The 5,000-nt window shown below is 49.6% G+C and overlaps 10 non-coding genes and 4 pseudogenes across 10 annotated transcripts; all 14 read left to right on the top strand.

Annotated features, from left to right (window-relative positions):
• The first annotated feature begins 95 nt into the window (after positions 1-95).
• Positions 96-204, top strand: LOC128486976 (uncharacterized; annotated as a pseudogene).
• A 217-nt stretch (positions 205-421) lies between these two features.
• Positions 422-540, top strand: LOC128485392 (5S ribosomal RNA). Its single transcript, XR_008351729.1, has one exon. It is a non-coding gene; the product is annotated as a 5S ribosomal RNA (ribosomal RNA).
• Positions 541-755: 215 nt separating this feature from the next.
• LOC128485391 (5S ribosomal RNA) lies at positions 756-874 on the top strand. The gene has a single exon (XR_008351728.1). It is a non-coding gene; the product is annotated as a 5S ribosomal RNA (ribosomal RNA).
• Positions 875-1,083: 209 nt separating this feature from the next.
• LOC128486071 (5S ribosomal RNA) lies at positions 1,084-1,202 on the top strand. Its single transcript, XR_008352389.1, has one exon. It is a non-coding gene; the product is annotated as a 5S ribosomal RNA (ribosomal RNA).
• A 224-nt stretch (positions 1,203-1,426) lies between these two features.
• Positions 1,427-1,545, top strand: LOC128485390 (5S ribosomal RNA). The gene has a single exon (XR_008351727.1). It is a non-coding gene; the product is annotated as a 5S ribosomal RNA (ribosomal RNA).
• A 230-nt stretch (positions 1,546-1,775) lies between these two features.
• LOC128486535 (5S ribosomal RNA) lies at positions 1,776-1,894 on the top strand. The gene has a single exon (XR_008352827.1). It is a non-coding gene; the product is annotated as a 5S ribosomal RNA (ribosomal RNA).
• A 233-nt stretch (positions 1,895-2,127) lies between these two features.
• On the top strand, positions 2,128-2,235 carry LOC128487840 (uncharacterized; annotated as a pseudogene).
• A 218-nt stretch (positions 2,236-2,453) lies between these two features.
• On the top strand, positions 2,454-2,572 carry LOC128485389 (5S ribosomal RNA). Its single transcript, XR_008351726.1, has one exon. It is a non-coding gene; the product is annotated as a 5S ribosomal RNA (ribosomal RNA).
• Positions 2,573-2,793: 221 nt separating this feature from the next.
• LOC128485887 (5S ribosomal RNA) lies at positions 2,794-2,912 on the top strand. Its single transcript, XR_008352214.1, has one exon. It is a non-coding gene; the product is annotated as a 5S ribosomal RNA (ribosomal RNA).
• Positions 2,913-3,193: 281 nt separating this feature from the next.
• LOC128487531 (uncharacterized) lies at positions 3,194-3,302 on the top strand (annotated as a pseudogene).
• Positions 3,303-3,520: 218 nt separating this feature from the next.
• LOC128485756 (5S ribosomal RNA) lies at positions 3,521-3,639 on the top strand. The gene has a single exon (XR_008352084.1). It is a non-coding gene; the product is annotated as a 5S ribosomal RNA (ribosomal RNA).
• Positions 3,640-3,860: 221 nt separating this feature from the next.
• On the top strand, positions 3,861-3,979 carry LOC128485387 (5S ribosomal RNA). The gene has a single exon (XR_008351724.1). It is a non-coding gene; the product is annotated as a 5S ribosomal RNA (ribosomal RNA).
• Positions 3,980-4,197: 218 nt separating this feature from the next.
• LOC128485385 (5S ribosomal RNA) lies at positions 4,198-4,316 on the top strand. The gene has a single exon (XR_008351723.1). It is a non-coding gene; the product is annotated as a 5S ribosomal RNA (ribosomal RNA).
• Positions 4,317-4,600: 284 nt separating this feature from the next.
• Positions 4,601-4,709, top strand: LOC128487376 (uncharacterized; annotated as a pseudogene).
• The last annotated feature ends 291 nt before the right edge of the window (positions 4,710-5,000 follow it).

Here is a 5,000-nt window from a genome sequence, read left to right as displayed (position 1 = left end):
AGCAGCAGCAGCAGCAGCAGCAGCAGCAGCAGCAGCAGCAGCAGCAGCAGCAGCAGCAGCAACAGAATAAGAGAAGTAAAATAAAGAACTTTCACACCTGCGGCCATACCACCCTGAAAGCGCCCGATCTCGGAAGCTAAGCAGGGTTGGGCCTGGTTAGTACCTGGATGGGAGACCGCCTGGGAATACCAGGTGTTGTAGGCTTTTAATTTTTTCTCACAGTCCGGGGAGAGCTTTTTGCCATGTTTTTCTTGCTCATCATCAAAGCTTTAAACCCTTATTTGAACCTTCTCACCTTCTCTGTCCTGTCCCAGGGCTTATAATTCTTTTTGTCTGACGACAAGCAGCAGCAGCAGCAGCAGCAGCAGCAGCAGCAGCAGCAGCAGCAACAGAATAAGAGAAGTAAAATAAAAAACTTTCCACCTGCGGCCATACCACCCTGAAAGCGCCCGATCTCGTCTGATCTTGGAAGCTAAGCAGGGTTGGGCCTGGTTAGTACCTGGATGGGAGACCGCCTGGGAATACCAGGTGTTGTAGGCTTTTAATTTTTTCTCACAGTCCGGGGAGAGCTTTTTGCCATGTGTTTCTTGCTCATCATCAAAGCTTTAAACCCTTATTTGAACCTTCTCACCTTCTCTGTCCTGTCCCAGGGCTTATAATTCTTTTTGTCTGACGACAAGCAGCAGCAGCAGCAGCAGCAGCAGCAGCAGCAGCAGCAGCAACAGAATAAGAGAAGTAAAATAAAAAACTTTCACACCTGCGGCCATACCACCCTGAAAGCGCCCGATCTCGTCTGATCTTGGAAGCTAAGCAGGGTTGGGCCTGGTTAGTACCTGGATGGGAGACCGCCTGGGAATACCAGGTGTTGTAGGCTTTTAATTTTTTCTCACAGTCCGGGGAGAGCTTTTTGCCATGTGTTTCTTGCTCATCATCAAAGCTTTAAACCCTTATTTGAACCTTCTCACCTTCTCTGTCCTGTCCCAGGGCTTATAATTCTTTTTGTCTGACGAGCAGCAGCAGCAGCAGCAGCAGCAGCAGCAGCAGCAGCAACAGAATAAGAGAAGTAAAATAAAAAGCTTTCACACCTGCGGCCATACCACCCTGAAAGCGCCTGATCTCGTCTGATCTTGGAAGCTAAGCAGGGTTGGGCCTGGTTAGTACCTGGATGGGAGACCGCCTGGGAATACCAGGTGTTGTAGGCTTTTAATTTTTTCTCACAGTCCGGGGAGAGCTTTTTGCCATGTGTTTCTTGCTCATCATCAAAGCTTTAAACCCTTATTTGAACCTTCTCACCTTCTCTGTCCTGTCCCAGGGCTTATAATTCTTTCTGTCTGACGACAAGCAGCAGCAGCAGCAGCAGCAGCAGCAGCAGCAGCAGCAGCAGCAGCAGCAACAGAATAAGAGAAGTAAAATAAAAAACTTTCACACCTGCGGCCATACCACCCTGAAAGCGCCCGATCTCGTCTGATCTTGGAAGCTAAGCAGGGTTGGGCCTGGTTAGTACCTGGATGGGAGACCGCCTGGGAATACCAGGTGTTGTAGGCTTTTAATTTTTTCTCACAGTCCGGGGAGAGCTTTTTGCCATGTGTTTCTTGCTCATCATCAAAGCTTTAAACCCTTATTTGAACCTTCTCACCTTCTCTGTCCTGTCCCAGGGCTTATAATTCTTTCTGTCTGACGACAAGCAGCAGCAGCAGCAGCAGCAGCAGCAGCAGCAGCAGCAGCAGCAGCAGCAGCAGCAACAGAATAAGAGAAGTAAAATAAATAACTTTCACACCTGCGGCCATACCACCCTGAAAGCGCCCGATCTCGTCTGATCTCGGAAAATAAGCAGTGTTGGGCCTGGTTAGTACCTGGATGGGAGACCGCCTGGGAATACCAGGTGTTGTAGGTTTTTAATTTTTTCTCACAGTCCGGGGAGAGCTTTTTGCCATGTGTTTCTTGCTCATCATCAAAGCTTTAAACCCTTATTTGAACCTTCTCACCTTCTCTGTCCTGTCCCAGGGCTTATAATTCTTTTTGTCTGACGACAAGCAGCAGCAGCAGCAGCAGCAGCAGCAGCAGCAGCAGCAGCAGCAGCAGCAGCAGCAGCAACAGAATAAGAGAAGTAAAATAAAAAACTTTCACACCTGCGGCCATACCACCCTGAAAGCTCCCGATCTCGTCTGATCTTGGAAGCTAAGCAGGGTTGGGCCTGGATGGGAGACCGCCTGGGAATACCAGGTGTTGTAGGCCTTTAATTTTTTCTCACAGTCCGGGGAGAGCTTTTTGCCATGTGTTTCTTGCTCATCATCAAAGCTTTAAACCCTTATTTGAACCTTCTCACCTTCTCTGTCCTGTCCCAGGGCTTATAATTCTTTTTGTCTGACGACAAGCAGCAGCAGCAGCAGCAGCAGCAGCAGCAGCAGCAGCAGCAGCAACAGAATAAGAGAAGTAAAATAAAAAACTTTCACACCTGCGGCCATACCACCCTGAAAGCGCCCGATCTCGTCTGATCTTGGAAGCTAAGCAGGGTTGGGCCTGGTTAGTACCTGGATGGGAGACCGCCTGGGAATACCAGGTGTTGTAGGCTTTTAATTTTTTCTCACAGTCCGGGGAGAGCTTTTTGCCATGTGTTTCTTGCTCATCATCAAAGCTTTAAACCCTTATTTGAACCTTCTCACCTTCTCTGTCCTGTCCCAGGGCTTATAATTCTTTCTGTCTGACGACAAGCAGCAGCAGCAGCAGCAGCAGCAGCAGCAGCAGCAGCAGCAGCAGCAACAGAATAAGAGAAGTAAAATAAAGAGCTTTCACACCTGCGGCCATACCACCCTGAAAGCGCCCGATCTCGTCTGATCTCGGAAGCTAAGCAGGGTTGGGCCTGGTTAGTACCTGGATGGGAGACCGCCTGGGAATACCAGGTGTTGTAGGCTTTTAATTTTTTCTCACAGTCCGGGGAGAGCTTTTTGCCATGTGTTTCTTGCTCATCATCAAAGCTTTAAACCCTTATTTGAACCTTCTCACCTTCTCTGTCCTGTCCCAGGGCTTATAATTCTTTTTGTCTGACGACAAGCAGCAGCAGCAGCAGCTGCAGCAGCAGCAGCAGCAGCAGCAGCAGCAGCAGCAGCAGCAGCAGCAGCAGCAGCAGCAGCAGCAGCAGCAGCAGCAGCAGCAGCAGCAACAGAATAAGAGAAGTAAAATAAAAAACTTTCACACCTGCGGCCATACCACCCTGAAAGCGCCTGATCTTGGAAGCTAAGCAGGGTTGGGCCTGGTTAGTACCTGGATGGGAGACCGCCTGGGAATACCAGGTGTTGTAGGCTTTTAATTTTTTCTCACAGTCCGGGGAGAGCTTTTTGCCATGTGTTTCTTGCTCATCATCAAAGCTTTAAACCCTTATTTGAACCTTCTCACCTTCTCTGTCCTGTCCCAGGGCTTATAATTCTTTCTGTCTGACGACAAGCAGCAGCAGCAGCAGCAGCAGCAGCAGCAGCAGCAGCAGCAGCAACAGAATAAGAGAAGTAAAATAAAGAACTTTCACACCTGCGGCCATACCACCCTGAAAGCGCCCGATCTCGTCTGATCTCGGAAGCTAAGCAGGGTTGGGCCTGGTTAGTACCTGGATGGGAGACCGCCTGGGGATACCAGGTGTTGTAGGCTTTTAATTTTTTCTCACAGTCCGGGGAGAGCTTTTTGCCATGTGTTTCTTGCTCATCATCAAAGCTTTAAACCCTTATTTGAACCTTCTCACCTTCTCTGTCCTGTCCCAGGGCTTATAATTCTTTCTGTCTGACGACAAGCAGCAGCAGCAGCAGCAGCAGCAGCAGCAGCAGCAGCAGCAGCAGCAACAGAATAAGAGAAGTAAAATAAAAAACTTTCACACCTGCGGCCATACCACCCTGAAAGCGCCCGATCTCGTCTGATCTTGGAAGCTAAGCAGGGTTGGGCCTGGTTAGTACCTGGATGGGAGACCGCCTGGGAATACCAGGTGTTGTAGGCTTTTAATTTTTTCTCACAGTCCGGGGAGAGCTTTTTGCCATGTGTTTCTTGCTCATCATCAAAGCTTTAAACCCTTATTTGAACCTTCTCACCTTCTCTGTCCTGTCCCAGGGCTTATAATTCTTTTTGTCTGATGACAAGCAGCAGCAGCAGCAGCAGCAGCAGCAGCAGCAGCAGCAGCAGCAACAGAATAAGAGAAGTAAAATAAAAGACTTTCACACCTGCGGCCATACCACCCTGAAAGCGCCCGATCTCGTCTGATCTTGGAAGCTAAGCAGGGTTGGGCCTGGTTAGTACCTGGATGGGAGACCGCCTGGGAATACCAGGTGTTGTAGGCTTTTAATTTTTTCTCACAGTCCGGGGAGAGCTTTTTGCCATGTGTTTCTTGCTCATCATCAAAGCTTTAAACCCTTATTTGAACCTTCTCACCTTCTCTGTCCTGTCCCAGGGCTTATAATTCTTTCTGTCTGACGACAAGCAGCAGCAGCAGCAGCAGCAGCAGCAGCAGCAGCAGCAGCAGCAGCAGCAGCAGCAGCAGCAGCAGCAGCAGCAGCAGCAGCAGCAGCAGCAGCAGCAGCAGCAGCAGCAGCAGCATAAGAGAAGTAAAATAAAAAACTTTCACACCTGCGGCCATACCTCCCTGAAAGCGCCTGATCTCGGAAGCTAAGCAGGGTTGGGCCTGGTTAGTACCTGGATGGGAGACCGCCTGGGAATACCAGGTGTTGTAGGCTTTTAATTTTTTCTCACAGTCCGGGGAGAGCTTTTTGCCATGTGTTTCTTGCTCATCATCAAAGCTTTAAACCCTTATTTGAACCTTCTCACCTTCTCTGTCCTGTCCCAGGGCTTATAATTCTTTTTGTCTGACGACAAGCAGCAGCAGCAGCAGCAGCAGCAGCAGCAGCAACAGCAGCAACAGCAGCAGCAGCAGCAACAGCAGCAACAGCAGCAACAGCAGCAGCAGCAGCAACAGCAGCAGCAGCAGCAACAGCAGCAGCAGCAGCAACAGCAGCAGCAGCAGCAAC

Source organism: Spea bombifrons, chromosome 3 (assembly GCF_027358695.1).
Source record: "Spea bombifrons isolate aSpeBom1 chromosome 3, aSpeBom1.2.pri, whole genome shotgun sequence".
NCBI lineage: Eukaryota > Metazoa > Chordata > Amphibia > Anura > Pelobatidae > Spea > Spea bombifrons.
This window is presented reverse-complemented; position numbering and strand designations above follow the sequence as displayed.